This window comes from Canis lupus, chromosome 4, assembly GCF_011100685.1.
Source record: "Canis lupus familiaris isolate Mischka breed German Shepherd chromosome 4, alternate assembly UU_Cfam_GSD_1.0, whole genome shotgun sequence".
NCBI classification, from domain to species: domain Eukaryota; kingdom Metazoa; phylum Chordata; class Mammalia; order Carnivora; family Canidae; genus Canis; species Canis lupus.
The window spans coordinates 36,685,185-36,704,269 of NC_049225.1; the positions used below are offsets into that span (position 1 = coordinate 36,685,185).

Consider the following 19,085-nt stretch of genomic DNA (forward strand, 5'->3'; position numbering starts at 1 on the left):
GGACCTAGAAGGCATGACGCTAAGTAAGATAAGTCACACAGAGAAAGACAAATATCATATCATCTCACTTATATGTGGTATCTAAAAATACCAAACTTGGGGATCCCTGGGTGGCGCAGCGGTTTGGCACCTGCCTTTGGCCCAGGGCGCGATCCTGGAGACCCGGGATCGAATCCCACATCAGGCTCCCGATGCATGGAGCCTGCTTCTCCCTCTGCCTATGTCTCTGCCTCTCTCTCTTTCTCTCTTGTGACTATCATAAAATAAATAAATAAATAAATAAATAAATAAATAAATAAATTTTTAAAAAATAATAAAAAATTAAAAAATAAAAATACCAAACTTGGGAGCCTGGGTGGCTCAGTGGTTGGGCGTCTGCCTTCAGCTCAGGGAGTGATCCTGGAGTCCCAGGATTGAGTCCCACATCGGGCTCTCTGCATGGAGCCTGCTTCTCCCTCTGCCTATGTCTCTGCTTCTCTATCTCTCTGTGTTTCTCATGAATAAATAAATAAAATATTTTTAAAATATAAATAAATAAATAAATAAATAAATAAAAATAAATAAAAATACCAAACTCATAGATAACAGAGAACAGATTGGTGTTTGCCAGAGGCAGGGGATGGGGGTAGGCAAAATGGGTGAAAGTGATCAAAAGGCACAAACTTCCAGTTATAAAATAAATAAGTCCAGGGGATATGATGTATAACATGGTGACTATAGTTAATAATACATACTTGAATACATACATACATATAGTTAATTGCATACTTGAAAGTTGCTAAGAAAATAGATCTTTTTTTAAAAAAGATTTTATTTATTTATTCATGAGACACAGAGAGAGAGAGAGAGAGGCAGAGACACAAGCAGAGGGAGAAGCAGGCTTCATGCAGGGAGCCGGACGTGGGACTCGATCTGGGACTCCAGGATCATACCCCCGGCTGAAGGCAGATGCCTAACCGCTGAGCCACCCAGGCATCCCTAAGAAAGTAGATCTTAAAAGTTCTCATCACAAGAAAAAAAATGTGCAACTATGTGCAGTGACAAATGTTAACTATTACTGTCATGGTGATCATTTTGTAATATATACATTTTTCAAGTTACTGTTGTTCATCTAAAACTAATACAATATTATACATCAATTTTATGAATTAAAAAAAAGAATTTTCATGTTACAATATCAAAAAAAAAAAAAAAGAATGTTTCATGGTGTCTCAAGACACCAGAGAGACAGACCATAGAATAAGTATTAGAAGGCTAGAAAACAATTTTACCAAGGAATGATACAAATCAAATCAGATAACCAAAACAACCCTAAGAGGCTTTATTCCTAGTAAAACAAAAGAAAGTCAATGCTGAAGGGTTTCAACAAAATAGCGGAGCTCAGTGCAGCATGAGCTTGCCTCCAGCACATAGACTGGGCAACACCTCAAGCAGGTAGACACAGGCATTTCAGATATGCACACCATTACCGATTCAAGGGTCCTGGTCCAAGGTAGTGAAGACTTCTGTTGAATCTTGGTGAATACCCATTTCTGTCAATGTGCTCCAGCCAAAGACCACCAGGAGCTCAACTGCAATTGAACAAGTTGGGTTTATTTCTTATTGCTGTGAGGAAGAGCACACATCACAGGGGAACCATGAAGCATCTCAGTAAGAAGCAGTTGGAAATAATTTATTATGAGATGTGGGTTCATTGATAGGTGTTCGGGAGGAGGGTTCAGAGCTTTGCTCTGAATTGGAAGGAGGTATAATTCTATGACTAGGTATCTCAACATATGTTATCTATAAAACAGGATGAAAGAAAGAAAGCTAAAGTCAGGACTGTTGAAGAAACAGCAGTCATTCATATGAGCCAGGATAGAAGATCATTTGGCCATTTTTGGAGATCTGGACAATGCTCATGTCTTTGTGGCCAAACCTGAGTAGTGAGTAGGGTCTTGTTTACTTGACCTTGTCTAATGTTGATGTTCTGTGAAATTGGTCACATTCAACAGAGCACTCAGGCCTAACTGTGAGTGCCAGGCCAGCACCCAGATGTCAAGGGCTGTTTTTCTTTCTCATAATCTGACTTAATACAATGGTATGTAAATAATTGCCCAGTTATTACTGTTTAGTAAATTAACCGATAGGTGAATTTGAATGAAACCAAAACATCTGTCATATGATTCCACTCCTATAAGTTAGCTAGAAAGTCAAACTCACAGAGACAAAGGGTAGAACAATGAGTGCAGGAGCTGAGGGGAGGGGAGAGAGAGGAGTTACTGTTTGATGGGTACAGAGCTTCAGCTTTGTAAGATGAAAAAGTTCTGGAGATGGATGGTGGGTATGGGTGAATAACAACATGAATGGACTTAATGCACTGAACTGTACACTTTAAAATGGCTAAAATGGTAAACTTATGTACGTTTTGCCATGATTTTTTAAATAAATAAATTTAAAACATCTATAAAAGTATGAGGCAACTACTATATCATACCACTGATGTAAAGTTTTATTGATTCATTTTTTAGTTTTAAAATAGAAATTAACAATTTAAACACAAATACTAAATTCAAAGATATTAGTCAAATTCACTAAAATATTTCGTTTATGAACTACAATTTGAACAAACCAAACAACAGTGTTATATCTCTGGGACATTTGAGTGGCTCAGTGGTCGAGCATCTGCCTTCAGCTCCAGGTGTGACCCCAGAGTCCGGGTTTTGAGTCCCGCATCAAGCTGTGTGCAGGGAGCTCTGCCTATGTCTCTGCCTCTTTCTGTGTCTCTCATGAATAAATAAATAAAATCTTAAAAAAAAAAAAAAAAAACAGTGTTATACCTCACTGTTCTTTCTCCCTCTTACTGTTTTATTCTATCAAACGGAAATAAATGTGGTCACATATAGGACGACAGAAATGAAATAACTCAAGTTCAGTTGGTCTTTAAAATCATTAAGCTAAGGCAGCCCCTGGTGGCACAGCGGTTTAGCGCCGCCTGCAGCCCGGGGGCGTGATCCTGGAGGCTTGGGATGGAGTCCCACGTCGGGCTCCCTGCATGGAGCCTGCATCTCCCTCTGCCTGTGTCTCTGCCTCTCTCTCTCGCTTCCTCGCTCTGTGTCTCTCATGAATAAATAAAAAATAAAATCTTTAAAAAATAAAATCATTAAGCTATCTTTGTTTATTTGGAATCTTCTGTTTAAACCCAAAAATATATACTATCATGGGGGGCTGAAGATACAGATTGCTCATGAATGTAGCTCCAACAATTCCAAACTGTTATGGTATTCCTCTTGCAAAGAAGGCTTGTGGGCTTGAGCTTGGAAGGGAGCAGGCAGGGCAGGATGGCTGTTATTGTGATGGTGTAACTGGGAGTTCTCTCAATTAACTTCCATGTAGAACACAGTGTTTCTATTTATTAGAAGATAAGTAATACAAACATGCTGATTTGAAACACATATATGTATCATTAAAACAATCAATAACCACAACATTTGTTTAGAACTTAGATCTACAGATTTTGGGGGGTGGTAGTACTTTATGTGACATCATTTAGAGTTGCCAGCATGACGATGATAAAAGGCAGACTGACTTATAACTGGTGGTACTGTGTGTGTGGTTTTTTTTAAAAGGTTTTATTTATTCATTCATGAAAGACAGAGAGAGAGGAGAGACACAGGCAGGGAAAGAAGCAGGCTCCATGCAGGGAGCCTGATATGGGACTCCATCCCGGAACTCCGAGATTATGCCCTGAGCCAAAGGCAGATGCTCAACAGCTGAGCCACGCAGGCATCCCAGTGTTACTGTTTTTAAATTATCTGTGGACACACCCTTCATTGACTACATTCTGGGTGGGAGCTACCATCATCCATCCTGTGGTCAGCCACCACATTTCTTGCAGAAAAAAACAGCACATGCAAAAGCCCTAAGGTGGGAGCATGGAGAGTAAGGGGCCAAGTGGTTGGAACAATGCCAGCAAGGGGGAGAGGAGGGGCTCAGAAGTAGAAGAGGATCAGGTAAGGCCTTATAGACCATACTGAGGATTTCAGCTTTCACTCTGGCTGATGTGCAGAGGTCTAGCTGAGGATTGACATGTCCTGGGTGTATCTGAGGAGCTAGGAGAACCAGAGGACTTACCCATGGGAATTAAGGATATCACCCATATAAGGGAGGCCCAGAGAATAGGCAGTGGTTGCCAGATGAGGCAATGAGAAAATGCCTTCTCCACAACCCAGGGTCTCTGAAAAGCTATCTTGAATGTAGAAATCCTCAGCCTTGGATGATGAGGCTAGAAGTGTAGTGCATTTCTACCACAAGGTGCCCTCCAAGAAAAGATTTCTCAAGGGAGGTTGTCACCTTTGTAACTAATTGGAAAGACTGATCTACAGAGAAGAATTTAGCCAACTTAGTTTCCTCTCATCTCCCCAGTGGATGTCCCACCTCTAATATAGGAAATGAGAGTGGATTTTGGAATGGAGGGAAAGAAGTGCCCCCAAATTCAAGGCCACCAATGTGTTCCAGCCAAACATCAGAGTCTCTGGAGGCTCTATTGGAGAAGAATTGGCTTTCCCCTCAAGGAGATGCCCAGGGTGAGCCAGATCCTGGACTTTCCCACTTTCTCTCCTTCCAAGAGCCACTGATGGTACAGAAGTGGTATCAGTCTGATGGATGGTGGCAGAGCCCCCACTTCCTAAGGGAACTCCACACCCCAGAACAGATTTTCCCACCCCTGGTGGACTCTGGCCACACATTAGAGCTCTGTAGCCAGCAGCCAAAAAAAAAAAAAAAAAACAGGGTGCTTCTGGAGATTCCTCAAGCTTTCCAGAGTCTTATACTGCAAACAAGTTTTCCAGGGTCTTATTCTGCACCCAAGACTGGCCTAGGACAGCCAAGCTGTAGACCTACTATAGGAAGGAAGACATTCTTGGGATGATGAATAGGGCCCCAAGCCAATTAATAGGAACATTAAAAGACATGTAACTTTTTTCTTTATGGGGAGGAATCTGAACTGTTCCTGTCAGCATGATGTCATCCATTTAGTAGATCAGCATGATGACCTGTAGGTCAAGGTTGCTGTGTCCTAAGTTGCTACCCACAGACTGGATATATCCTATGACAGCATGAGGTCAGATGTAAATTCCAGGCTCTAAAGTTCATTCACTCATTGTCGTTCACAGGCTTTCAAGGCTTTACTTGCTACAATGATGTGCCTCTTTCTCCTGGCACTGAAGATGCCTCTTCCTTCTTCTCAAGCTGAACACAAATTTACATTTCAATAATACTTTGTGTTTGGATTGGGGGACTTCTCTTATCTTCTCCATCTTGGTAATCCAAGGATGCACAAGACAGCAGGCCTGTGATAGCCAGCCTCCAAGATGACCCCTAATGATTCTTCCTTAGTGTATTCATGGTCCTGTGTAGTCCCTTTCTCCCACTGAACAGTGCTGATCTGTGTAACGAATAGGATGCTGCAGAAATGAGAACATGAGACTTCCACGGCAGGCTCATAAAGGTGTTGCACTTCTACCTTGCTCTCACTTGGATCACTTACTTGAGGGAGGCCAGCCACCAAGTGAGGAAGACACTCTGGCAGCCCTGTGGAGAAGTTCACATGATGAGGAACCACTTCCTGCCAAGAGCCAGATGAGTGAACCATCTTGGGAGATCCTCCAGCCCCATCAAAGCCTTCAGATGATGTGGCCCTAAGGGACATCTTGACTGCACCTCACACTAGACCCTGGGCCAGAACACCCAGCTGATCTGCTCCAAATTCCTGAACCAAAGAGAAATGATATGAGATAATATCTATGTTTGTTTTAAGCCACTAAGCTTTGGTGTAGTTTATTACTAAAACAGTCCCTCTCCCCAATTAACTTCTCTGAAGAAGCCACCTTCTTACAGATCAACTTTTTTTTTTAATTTTTTTATTTATTTATGATAGGCACACAGTGAGAGAGACAGGCAGAGACACAAGCAGAGGAAGAAGCAGGCTCCATGTACCGGGAGCCTGACGTGGGATTCGATCCGGGTCTCCAGGATCGCGCCCTGGGCCAAAGGCAGGCGCTAAACCGCTGCGCCACCCAGGGATCCCTACAGATCAACTTTTAATTGGTGTTACTGTTTTTTAAATTCTCTATGGACACACCCTTTATTGCCTGCATCCTGAGCAGAAGCTTCCATCACATACCTCTGTGGGTGGCTACATAGAAGTCACCCTGCATTAACTACTCTTCAAGAAGCCACATCACTTTCAAGAAGCCAATGTCTTGGGCATTGTGGATGTGAGCAATGTAGGATCCCCACTCCCCACAGACTCCAATCCCTGAATGTGGACTCCAAACCTATTGGAGTTCACATCCCTTGCAGACTACTAGTTCTCTCCTCGGCTGGCCCCATTGTAAACTAGGGACTAGGGAGTTGTGAGAGTGGGCTGCCCCCTGAAGACTCCCCATCTCTGCCCTAATCTGAATGATTCCCTACCACTACTATATATTCTCAAGAGTGTGGGTGAGACCTTTCCCCATTTCCAGTGATGCAGAAGAATTTTTCCTATGACTTCCATTTGACTCTTTCAGTAGGAAACCAGGAAGAGCATAAATCAAAACTCACTTTGGAAAAGAAAATTACTAAAACACTAAGTTACAACATTATCATACCTATTAGAAAATTCTCTCTAGGGCAATGGGTGGCAGGGGGCTGGAGGGGCAAACTCTGAGTCATAGTGCACTGTGGTGGAGCTATTACTGGCCAACAGAATGGTGATGACCTCATTATTGCTTCCATAATAAATTACTGTATTAGCTGACTTCTGCAGGGCAGGCTATATTAGTTTCCATAGTATTTCTTTAAAAAAAAAAAAGATTTTATTTATTTATTCATGAGAGACACACACACAGAGAGAAAGGCAGAGACACAGGCAGAGGGAGAAGCAGGCTCCAAGCAGGGAGCCCGATGTGGGACTCCATCCCGGGTCTCCAGGATCAGGCCCTGGGCTGAAGGCGGCGCTAAACTGCTGAGCCACCCGGGCTTCCCAGTTTCCACAGTACTTCAAGATACCTTAGCCTTTAACTCTCTCTTGGCCAAGGCCTTGTTAGGATTACCTTTGCTTACAAATACCCTACGGTATGTGTCAGGCTCTGTGCTGAAGGGCAGCAGAATACACCACCCCCAATACATGCCTCTCTGGCATAAGGATTATTGAGCTCAAGTCCCCTGAAAAATAGCAGGTACAAAAAAGGAACTTTGACCTCCCTTTTACTTCCTGAAAGCAGAAGAGAAAACTCCCATGTGAAAGATGGTCTCTCTATATATATCAGGAGGAGAGAAATATTATCACCAGAAAGAAGGAGTCAAGGCCCAGAGAAATACGAACAAGTAGATTTTGTTAAAATAATTCTTATCTTTAGTGTCCTCATGTATTTTAGCTATTTTTCCACAATTGACTCTTTGTTCAACCTAGTATATAAACACTTTTCTCGGGACGCCTGGGTGGCTTGTGGGGGCTCCCATGCACATGTAAAAATCTACATGTTTTTCTCCTTTTAATTTGTCCTATGTCCATTTAGTTCTCTGGCCCAGCTGGAGACCCTAAGAGGATGGAGGTGAAGTTTTGCCTCCCTCCAGTGCTAAGGACTGTGATCATATGTCTCAGCCCCATGGGACACTATTTTTATCCCCATTCTCTACATGATAAGACTGAAACCCAGAAAAATGGAGGGTTTTCCTGAGGTCACATAGCCAGTAAGTGGCAAAATCTAAGTCTGTCTGAATCCCACATCTTTCTGCTACAATGTACAGAGGAGTGAGTCAGATGGATTCAAAGAAGAAACCCTTGGACTGGCCCTCTAGTGATCAGTACAAGTTTATCAGACTCAGGAGGAATAAAGGAGAGAATACAGTGCTGAGCATATCAAGGCTGTAAGATAGGGTTGAAACCCAGGTTTCAAGGGAAACAGTCGTGAGGGAAGAGGCTGCTATAGGCAAAGGCCAGCTCACAAAGGGCCCTAAATACCAGATCTGGGGACTTGGAACTTACCCTGAGGGTGGGAGCGGGGGGCCCTTGGGTTGTTCTCAGCTAGGGAAATATAGTCAGACTCTGTTTGAAATCAGGGGACAGGGGTGCCTGGGTGGCTTAGATGGTTAAGTATCTGCCTTTGGCTCAGGTCATGGTCCTGGGGTCCTGGGATCAAGCCCTAGACTGGGCTCTCTGCTCTGTGGGGAGCTTGCTTCTCCCTCTCCCTCTGCTTGCTGCTCCCCTTACTTGTGCTCTCTTTTTGTCAAATAAATAAAATCTTTTTTTAAAAAAATGAAATAAAAGGACAGCATGAAGGCTGAATTGGAACAGCAGTTCCCAGCATGGGTGTGGATTGGAATCATTCAGGCTGCTCATAAAACACACCTGGAACTCACATTCAAAGTGTGTGATTCAGGGCAGCCCGGGTAGCTCAGCGGTTTGGCGCCTGCCTTCGGCTCAAGGGTGTGATCATGGAGTCCCGGGATTGAGTCCCACATCAAGCTCCCTGCGTGGAGCCTGCTTCTCCCTCTGCCTGTGTCTCAGCCTCTCTCTCTCTCTCTCTCTCTCTCTCTCTCTCTCTCTCTGTGTGTGTGTGTGTGTGTGTGTGTGTGTGTGTCTCATGAATAAATAAATAACATCTTAAGAAAAAAAAGTGTGTGTGATTCAGCAAGACTGGAGAGGGGCCCAGGGATCTGCATTTTAACATTTTCCAAGGGATTCTGATATGAGTCATCGCTTGAAGAAACACCAGTAATCCAGAGGGAGAGAAGCAGTAAGGAGACTAATGATGAGGTTGTCACCAGAGACAAATGATGAATCCTGAATTCCAACAGTGGTAAGGAAAATGGAAACAGCCTCACTGTTATGGCAGGATAATGTTTTTATAATGTTACCCTTTGTTTTGTTTTGTTTTTTTTCTGGTAATCCATCCCCCCACCCTGTTCAAATATCTAGTCCATTATGTGTTCACTGCCCCTCGGGAGCGGGATGTGACAGGACAGAAAACAAGTCTTTCTGGTATGATGTATTGGGCTTGTTTCAATTAATACAGGAGTTGGGGTGGGAGTGGGGGGTGACAGATGAATCAAGATTGGCGATGAGTTGATAAACTGTAGAAGCTGGATGATGGCTGCAAGAGATTCATTATAGAATTCTGTCTACATTTGTCTGTTTTTTAAGTTTTATTTTAAAAATTTTAAATATTGCTATAGATGGTTTCAAAAAGGCCTTAGGGACAAGGAGAGAAACCTCAGACATAGCCAAAAAGTTTCAAGAAACTTCATAAGCAAAAGGAGATAGGGAGGCTCTGCCAGAGGATACTTCTTTGCCTAAGAGAGAGAAAAACTCATCTGATATGTGTATTTGGGAAGAATGCAGTGCATCTGCTCAGTTCTCTTCTTCTTAGGATCTGCCACATCCACTGCCCCTCCAGGGGCTCCGGAGGAAGACCCACCCAGCTGAGCACTGCCATGACTAGGGGCAGGGAATGTCTAACAAACTCAGGGGTTCAGTTGCCCACACTGAGCAAATGCTCCACCCTGGCCTTTGTCAGCAGTAAGGCAATGTACTGGCCTTCACCTGCCTCTCCTTTGCTTCATTTTCCAGTATGTTTAGAACCTTAGTCAGTAAGACTAGTGACACAGTACCGACTACTGGGGGTTCTCCAGAGACCTCAAAATGAGGGCTTCTGAGGTCTGGAGAAAAGGGAGTGCAGAAGAGGAGGATGGAGGGAAGTGATGAGAGTTCACAGAGGCTGGAGTACAGGGCAGAAAACCCAGGAGCAGAGAGGAATGTTGCCCTGGGAAGCAGCAATGCCTATCACGGAGATGGCTCTGAGGCATGTCTAGCCAAAAAAGGACCTTAGCTAACCACAGCAAGATTCCCACAGGCAAGAATGGCATGCAGCAGGAAGAAAGCTGGGGTCTCTACCAGACGTGTGAGAACAGCCAGGTCTCAGCAGCCACCAATGGGACCAAAGACATCTCCACGAGTATCTGTGTAGGCAGATGACATTGAGAACTAGATCCCCCAGGGACGCTTGAGTGGCTCAGTGGTTGAGCATCTGCCTTTGGCTCAGGGCATGATCCCAGGGTCTGGGATCAGGTCCCACATTGGACTCCCTCCAGGAGCCTGCTTCTCCCTCTGCCTGTGTCTCTGCTTCTCTCTCTCTGTGTCTCTCATGAATAAACAAATAAAATCTTAAATAAAAGAAAGATCCCCCCCAATACATACACACACATGTGCACACACACACACACACACACACAAACTCCCACCCAAATACTAGATGAAGCCTTAAACACAAGACTCAGGGAAGGGGTAAAACCCTCAATTAGCCAAGATGAAGTTTCTGTCACTCAAGCAGAATGGGAGATCAAAATAGAAATTAAGTTATTAAAAAAGTTTAATTATATTTCTTGCACAGGTGAATTTATGAACAGAGATTTCTCCTTGCTGGAATAGATATTTTAGAGGCAGAATCAACAAGACTTGGAGGTCAGATGGATGATAGGGTGGTGAGGAGGAGGAAGCCTGTCCTTCCTTTGAGAGATTTGTTTCCCAAACACTCCAGGCTAATTCAGGTTCTTCAACACCATCTGCAAATTTTTCCCTCCTTCCCCCATGGTCTTCTCTCAGGGCCCTGTAGCATAGGTTCAATTGTTCTTGCCCACTTAGGATTAGGAACAATAACCAGCTGCTCTAATAAAGTGACCTACTTCACTAGCCGTTTTCTATTTACCACCTAGAAAAAATGTGTTAGGGATCCCTGGGTGGCGCAGCGGTTTGGCGCCTGCCTTTGGCCCAGGGCGCGATCCTGGAGACCCGGGATCGAATCCCACGTCGGGCTCCCGGTGCATGGAGCCTGCTTCTCCCTCTGCCTATGTCTCTGCCTCTCTCTCTCTCTCTCTCTCTGTGACTATCATAAATAAGTAAAAATAAATAAATAAATAAATAAATAAATAAATAAATAAATAAATAAATAAATAAATAGAAAAAAAAGAAAAAATGTGTTAGAATTGCACCATACAGATTCTACTATAGTCACTGTAACAGTGAGGCCCATGACAGCTTGGGAAGGATCACAGCAATGTACTTCTGCTCCCAGAGTGCCTCACATGGACCTTCTGTTTCATTCTTCCTCTGTGCCAAGGCTCCACCACCTTCATGAAGGTCCAAATCTCAACCTGGGATTCAAGACCTTTCACACTGGATCCTCTCTCTCATCCTCTCCAACTTTATTCCTTCTCCTCTCTCTCTCAGGGAAAGTGGGGAGAATCAGTCCCAGGCCCTCCTGCCCAAAGGTACAAACCCATTCTCAAGTTTAGAGTGAGAAGGATTGAGGGAGAGGAAGAACACTATTCCTCAAAAAGTGCCAAGAAAGTCCTTAGTTATACTGAGGCACAACTCCAGAACTCAAGGGGAAGTGGGGCCCTAATCTCCTTTCCTCTAGTGGAACCACTTCTCTGGACAGCCAGCCAAGATGAGGGTGGTGAGCTGGGTGGGACTCAGTAACTGCATTGGGGCAAGCTGAAGCCCATATCTGTGGAAGGCCCACTGGTGCCCAAAAACACCCGTGTGGATGGGAAACAATGCCAAGATAGCAATCTAATTTGCACTGCCCTTACAATTTCCCCTGCCCTCCTCTCCACTCAAACAACTAGTTAGTTCTGCTCCCACCACAATGGGTAGGAGGGGAAGTAAGTCACAGGGTAGAACTGGCAAACTGAATTTTGTGTTCCACACCTGAGCCCTTACAGACCTAGGTGATGAGGTCAGTGGCCTTCACACCTTTGACTGTATGCCCCATAGAAGTAGTTTGAAAAACTTGGGCAGCCCCTGTGGCGCAGCGGTTTAGCGCCGCCTGCAGCCTGGGGTGTGATCCTGGAGGCCCAGGATGGAGTCCCAGGTTGGGCTCCCTGCATGGAGCCTGCTTCTCCCTCTGCCTGTGTCTCTGCCTCTCTCTCTCTCTCTGTGTCTCCATGAATAAATAAATAAAATATTTAAAAAAAAAGATTTAAAAACAATAAAATAAACTCATTAAAAAAAAATCCCACACCCTCTTGCACAGGACCAGCTAAATAAATTGTAGCACCCAGTGCAAAATGAAAATGTGGGCCTCTTGCTCAAACCCTATTAAGAATGTCAAGGGGAGGGGCACCTGGGTGGTCAGTTAAGTGTTTGCCTTCAGCTCAGGTCATGATCCCAGAGTCCTGGGAAGGAGCCCCACTTTGGGCTCCCTGCTCAGCAGGGAGTCTGCTTTTGCTTCTCCCTCTGCCCGCCTCTCCCCCTGCTTGTTTTATCTCTCTCTCTCTCTCTCTCTTTCTCTCTCTCTGTCAAATAAATAAATAAAATTTAGAAAAAAAAAAGAATACCAAGGGAATTAAGGAGTACACCTATTATAATGAGCACTGAGTAACATACAGAATTATTGAATCACTATTTTGTACACCAAAACTACTCTAACACTGTATGTTATCTATACTGAATTAAAGTAAAAATCTTAATAAAATTTAAAGAAAGAATTTAAAGAAGACAAAGGCAGGGCATTAAGCCAAGCTCAGAGCCCTTCTGAATGTGGTGCCCCAAGTGGCTGCACAGGTGCATCCATGAAGCTGGTCCTGACTTCATACATTTTTAAGTTAGCACCTAAAAAAAAAAAAAATATATATATATATATATATATATATATATATATATCTCAGTTGCAAAAGATATAATTTCAGTATATTATATACTTGATTTAAAATTTTTTTCTTCCAGTTTTCAGAGTAGCATAATAAGCTAATTTATTTTTTTTTTAATTTTTATTTATTTATGATAGTCACAGAGAGAGAGAGAATAGCAGAGACACAGGCAGAGGGAGAAGCAGGCTCCACACACCGGGAGTCCGACATGGGACTTGATCCCGGGTCTCCAGGATCGTGCCCTGGGCCAAAGGCAGGCGCCAAACCGCTGCGCCACCCAGGGATCCCATAATAAGCTAATTTAACATATAAGAAATATCTGTCATGACTACTCATCAATGTTGAATGGATAAGCAAACTATGGTACTTCCACACAATGGACTACTAGCCAGAAGTAAGAAAGAATGGGCTATGGATACACACTGTAACATGGATGCATCACAATTATGCTGAGGGAAAGAAAGAACTCAGGCAAAATAGCTCATATTGTATGGAATGCAAAATATTCATAGAGACAGAAATCAGATCAGTGGTGGCCTGGGGAAAGGGGAGGGAGTGGGAGGGATTCGTTACAGTGATGGGGAGCCATGTGGCTAACATCTCACCAACGAATGTGAGTGAAAATGACATATAGTCATTTCTGGGAATTGCTCATAAAAACATCCCATGCAACCCTCACTCTATCTTCTTCCCCATCCCCTAGATCAATGAAGAACATAGATGAAAGGACAGTCACAAGATAGGAGAGGACTAGATTCCTGAATGACTGTATGAAGTAAATTCCCTTTGACAGTCATGGGACTGTGACATGAACAAGAACTAAAGTATTATGTTATTAAACCCCTAACATGTTGGGATTGTTTGTTAGAGCAGTTGGCCAACCCTAACTAATACAGAGTCCAATGTAGCTGGCTAGTCTTCCTCAAAGTAAGCCCCCCACCCTGGGGGCTTAGGCTGGTTTCCTGGGACTGACAAACTGGACTGAGCGTTAATAGTGGCAAGGCCACCTGTGAGAGGGAGTCCGTGTTGCCAGGCCAGTTTTGTCATAAACCTGCTTAGAAAGTCCCAAAATGGCAGAGGAAGGGGACTGCCTGATAGTCACAAGGGGTCATACTGCCCACCAGGTATAAGAGTTTCTTTCCAGGGCAGCCCAGGTGGCTCAGCAGTTTAGCGCTGCCTTCAGCCCAGGGCCTGATCCTGAAGACCCAGGATCAAGTCCCAGGGCCTGATCCTGAAGATCTGGGGTCAAGTCCCATGTCCAGCTCCCTGTGTGGAGCCTGCTTCTCCCTCTGCCTGTGTCTCTGCCTCTCTCTCTCTGTATGTCTCTCATTAATAAATAAATAAAATCTTTAAAAAAAAAAAAAAAGAGGTTCTTCCATAGTGAAGACCATTTGGTGAATGTTCATCTGAGGCACAAATCACTTTATGCTCTGAAGCTATCTGGGCACTTTATGCACATTTATCTTCCTCAAAATTTCCTGTCATTAACCTTCAGTCTGTCTCCTTCCAGATCTCTGACCAAAAGACTAAACCATTATCCAATGCCCAGGAATCAGTGTATCTATACTTTAGGGCTTCCAAGCACACTTCCCTTTCCTAGGTCCTTTAGGCCCTCTTGGAGGAAGACTGGGAATCTTCAGCAACCACTTCTGGCTGAAGTCAACATACTGTGCAGAGTCATCTATAAACTGGGCTTTAGATTTTTCTTCCTCCAGCAGTTCATCATAAACAATTCTCCATGAGACCATGGATATCAGTAGCAGGAGAGGAATGTAAACAACTTGCTCAGGAAATCTACTTGTGTACTTGTAGGTTTGCCTGTACTTGTGCCTTTAGGGCTTGCTTGGACCCAGGCCATATATGTCAGTCCCCATGGCAATGGAATGCTGCTGACCACCCCTGATTTTATGGCTGAGTAGATCAGATAACATGGTAGCTCAGGTCACATGATAACCTGGTATGCCATGGTCAGGCAAGCAATTTCACCAGACCTTCGGAGCAAGCCAGGAGCACCTCAAAAGGAGAATAACTATTTGCCGAAGGACGGCATAACTTTGTTCCAAAATCCAATGCCTAAATATAAAAATCAAAGGTAGAACTACTTACTCTGCCATCTGATCCAATAAAAAAAGCTTCTCTCCTCATATGATCCCACCCTAAAGTTGACAACTTTCAAGTGAGCCAGTAATAGATAAAAACAATATGCCAAAAAAAAAAACAAAAAAACAAAAAAACAATATGCCTGGGAATCCTTCCGGTGGCTCAGCGGTTTAGTGCCTGCCTTTGGCCCAGGGTGTGATCCTAGAGTCCCGGGATCAAGTCCCACATCGGGCTCCCTGCATGGAGCCTGCTTCTCTCTCTGCCTGTGTCTCTGCCTGTGCCTCCTGCCTGTGTCTCTGCCTTTCCCTCCCTCCCTCTCTCTCTGCCTGTGCCTCTGCCTGTGTCTCTGCCTTTCCCTCCCTCTCTCTCTCTCTGTCTCTCATGAATAAATAAATAAAATCTTTAAAGAAAAAAAACCAATATGCCTAAATATAGCATATTTTACCACCTAAGTCTAAAGAAGCCCAGAAAGTACTGTACTTCTTTATTAGTGATAGGGAGTATGATTAACAGCAACTTGTCCTTCATTTTATAGGAAACATCTCAATATATCCCAGACCCCTGGATAGTGCACCAAGTGGACAGACCATTGTATATATATATTCTTTATTTATTTGAGAGAGAGGGAGAGCGTGGGGGTGGGCACGAGTGGGAGGGGCAAGAGGGAGAGAGAGAGAGAGAATTTCAAGCAGAATCCACACTAAATGCAGAGCCCAAAGCAGGGCTTGATCTCATGACACGGAGATTACAACCTGAGCCAAAGCCAAGAGTTGCAACACTTAACTGACTATGCCACCCAGACGCCCCCACAGACAGACCACTGTATATTTGTGAGATCTACTATCTGCCTTTTAGCACACACATCATGCTTACCAAGTCATCTAAGGCATCTCTTATTTCCTGTTCTCGGTCCATCAGGATGATGTCATCAGTGTCACAGTAGCGCCTAAGAGCCAATAGAATGGTGATTTGGTCAAAACTTTCTGTAAAATAAGTGTGTTCAGAAAGTGACATACCCCTGAAACAAGATAGTAAAGGTTTACTACAGCACCTTCCAGAGGAACACAACTATTCCTGAGGTTTGGTGTAGAAGGAACAGTATACTAGACCCATAGTTGTCTATTAGAAACCAGCAACAGCACCCATGTGCTCCAAGAATGACCACTCTGAAAAAGTACCAGCAACTGGAGTCCTTACCAGAATAAGTTTGCCATAATGCTCTCTCATTCTTCAGGACCATCTATCTTCTCCATCAATAAAAAGAATGTGGCATATACATATATACATATACACATGTATATGTATATATGTGAAAAAACACATAAAATACCAAAGTATAAGAGTATACATTATATACATAGCATCTGAATATGATACATATACAATGAAATATTATTAATCCCCCCAAAAGAAGGAAAATCTTGCCATTTCCAACAACATGGATGAATCTGAGGGACGCCTGGGTGGCTCAGGGTTGAGCAACTGCCTTGGCTCAGAGCGTGATCCCCGTTTCCGGGATAGAGTCCCACACTAGGCTCCTTTGGGGAGGCCTGCTTCTCCCTCTGCCTGTGTCTCTGCCTCACTGTGTCTCTCATGAATGAATAAATAAACAAAATCTGGGATCCCTGGGTGGCGCAGCGGTTTGGCGCCTGCCTTTGGCCCAGGGCGCGATCCTGTGAGACCCGGGATCGAATCCCACATCGGGCTCCCGGTGCATGGAGCCTGCTTCTTCCTCTGCCTGTGTCTCTGACTCTCTCTCTCTCTCTCTCTGTGACTATCATAAATAAATAAAAATTTAAAAAAATAAATAAACAAAATCTTTTTTTAAAAAATGGATGAATCTGGAGGACACTTTGCAAAGTGATGTAAGCCAGTCACAAAAAACTGAATGTTACGTGATCTTACTTCTATGTAGAATATAAAAAAAAAAAAAAGTTGAACTCATAGAAACAGAAAGTAGAATAGTGGTTATCGAAGGCTGGTGTGGAGAAAAAGAGATTTTTTGAAAGTAGAATGGTGGCGGGATCCCTGGGTGGCGCAGCGGTTTGGTGCCTGCCTTTGGCCCAGGGCGCGATCTTGGAGACCTGGGATTGAATCCCATGTCGGGCTCCCTGCATGGAGCCTGCTTCTCCCTCTGCCTGTGTCTCTGTCTCTGTCTCTCTCTCTCTCTCTGTGACTATCATAAATAAATAAAATCTTTAAAAAAAAAAAAAAAAAGTAGAACGGTGGTTGCCAGGGAAGGGAGAATGTGGAGTTATTTAATGAGTATATAGTTTCAGTTTTGCAAGATGAAAAGAGTTCTGGAAATGGATGATGATAATGGTTACACACAATGTGAGTGTATTTAATACCACTGAACATACGCTTAAAAATGGTTATGATCGTTAAGTTTTATGTTAGGCATATTTTACCACAATAAAAATAAAAGATACTATCTATCTTCTGGCCAAACTAAGAAGTAATGTTCATGTAGTGGGAATCACCGTGAAGCCTTTAAATCTTTGATGATGGCACTAATCCCTATAATGAGATGAAGTATTTTCCATTTATTCTTTGGCAGTTAAGGAAAGCTCCAAGGCCATGTAGTCTTTCTTCTCAAAATAGCCCTGGTTCCCATTAATTAGGCTCATGTCCTAATTCTGGCCTGTTGATACATATAGCAACTCTACATATAAAGACCATATAGTTTCAGGGTACCACTGGCCTGGCATAAGAGATTGCACTCAAAACTTCTTTCAAAAATTTGTACCATTTGTATGTCTCATATATTCAAAAAAGGAGAGAGGGAAAACTCACTTTAACAATACACAATTGGGGGATCCCTGGGTGGCGCAGCGGTTTCGCGCCTGCCTTTGGCCCAGGGCCCGATCCTGGAGACCCGGGATCGAATCCCACGTCGGGCTCCCGGTGCATGGAGTCCGCTTCTCCCTCTGCCTGTGTCTCTGCCTCTCTCTCTCTCTGTGACTATCATAAATAAATAAAATTAAAAAAAAAAAAAGATTAACAATACACAATTGGGGATCCCTGGGTGGCTCAGCGGTTAGGCACCTGCCTTTGGCCCAGGGCGTGGTCCTGGAGTCCCGGGATCGAGTCCTGCATGGAGCCTGCTTCTCCCTCTGCCTGTGTCTTTGCCTCTCTCGCTCTCTGTGTCTCTCATGAATAAATAATAATAATAATAATAAAAACAATACACAATTATTACATTTTTATTTTTTAAGACTTTTATTTGTTTTTATTCATGACATAGAGAGAGGCAGAGACAGGCAGAGGCAGAAGCAGGCTCCATGTAGGGAGCCCGACGTGGGACTTGATCCTGAAACTCCAGGATCAGGCCCTGGGCAGAAGGCAGACGCTCAACCCCTGAGCCACCCAGGCGTCCCACAATTATTACATCTTTAAATGTTCCTTTTGCATACCACTCAAAATCCTCCCTGCACATACCACTTTTGCGGAAACACTGATTATGTGCCCCAGTCATCTCATCTTCATCGCACTGGTTGTAAATTGTGTACTTAATTGTCCTCTTTCTCCGCCAGACTGGGGCAGAAGCGGGGTCTGGGCTCTGCTGTCCAAAGAACCGAACGCGGGACTCCCAGGCGACCGGACGTTGCAAATAAAGACCTAGACCTATCAGTGAGGGAGACAGAACACGAGGGACCCCTAACTCTGGGAAATGAACAAGGGGTGGTGGAAGGGGAGGTGGGCGGGGGGTGGGGGTGACTGGGTGACGGGCACTTGGCGGGATGAGCACTGGGTGTTATGCTATATGTTGGCAAATTGAACTCCAATAAAAATAAATAAATTAAAAAAAAAAAAAAAGACCTAGACCATTCCTTCTCCCTTTCACTTCAGACCAACCCCGAGCCCATACGTTCTGGCTGGCTGATGTAGAGCAGCCACTTAGCCTCGAGAGCAGCCTCGACTTTCTCCGCTGCAAAATGGGAACGACACGGTGGTGCGTGAGGAGTCAGATGGCGAGTGTGAAAGTATTCTAGAAATTAATCTACTCCTCCATTTAACAGGCAATTCTTAAGCGCCCAGGGCCGTGGAGGACGGTTACCACAGTGACCACCCTTTCCTGGCTCAGGTCGCTTCCCGCGAGTCCATTCGATTCTCACTCTCACAGAACTTTAGGTAGTGACCTTATTCAAAATGGCGCAGGCAGCCTCGGGGGCTAGTGCGGCGGCGCGGACGCCGCGCCCTATGACCTGCTGGCAGCAGCAGAGCGGGGAGCCGGGCGCCGCCATATTGGCTGTTGTCCTGCGAGGGGAGCGGCGGCGGTGGCGGCGCGAGTGGAGCAAGGGAGCGGC

The 19,085-nt window shown here is 44.2% G+C and overlaps 1 long non-coding RNA gene across 2 annotated transcripts; it reads right to left on the minus strand.

Annotated features, from left to right (window-relative positions):
• Positions 1 to 2,739: 2,739 nt before the first annotated feature.
• Positions 2,740 to 18,913, minus strand: LOC102155911. Of its 2 annotated transcripts, XR_005358107.1 has the most exons (5): positions 18,647 to 18,913; positions 18,217 to 18,402; positions 15,973 to 16,019; positions 15,649 to 15,721; positions 2,740 to 5,749 (listed from the first exon to the last, which is right to left on the minus strand). It is a non-coding gene; the product is annotated as an uncharacterized LOC102155911 (long non-coding RNA). The 2 variants fall into 2 exon arrangements; XR_005358106.1 differs by lacking the exon at positions 15,973 to 16,019 and having other exon boundaries at positions 18,647 to 18,911.
• Positions 18,914 to 19,085: the final 172 nt, after the last annotated feature.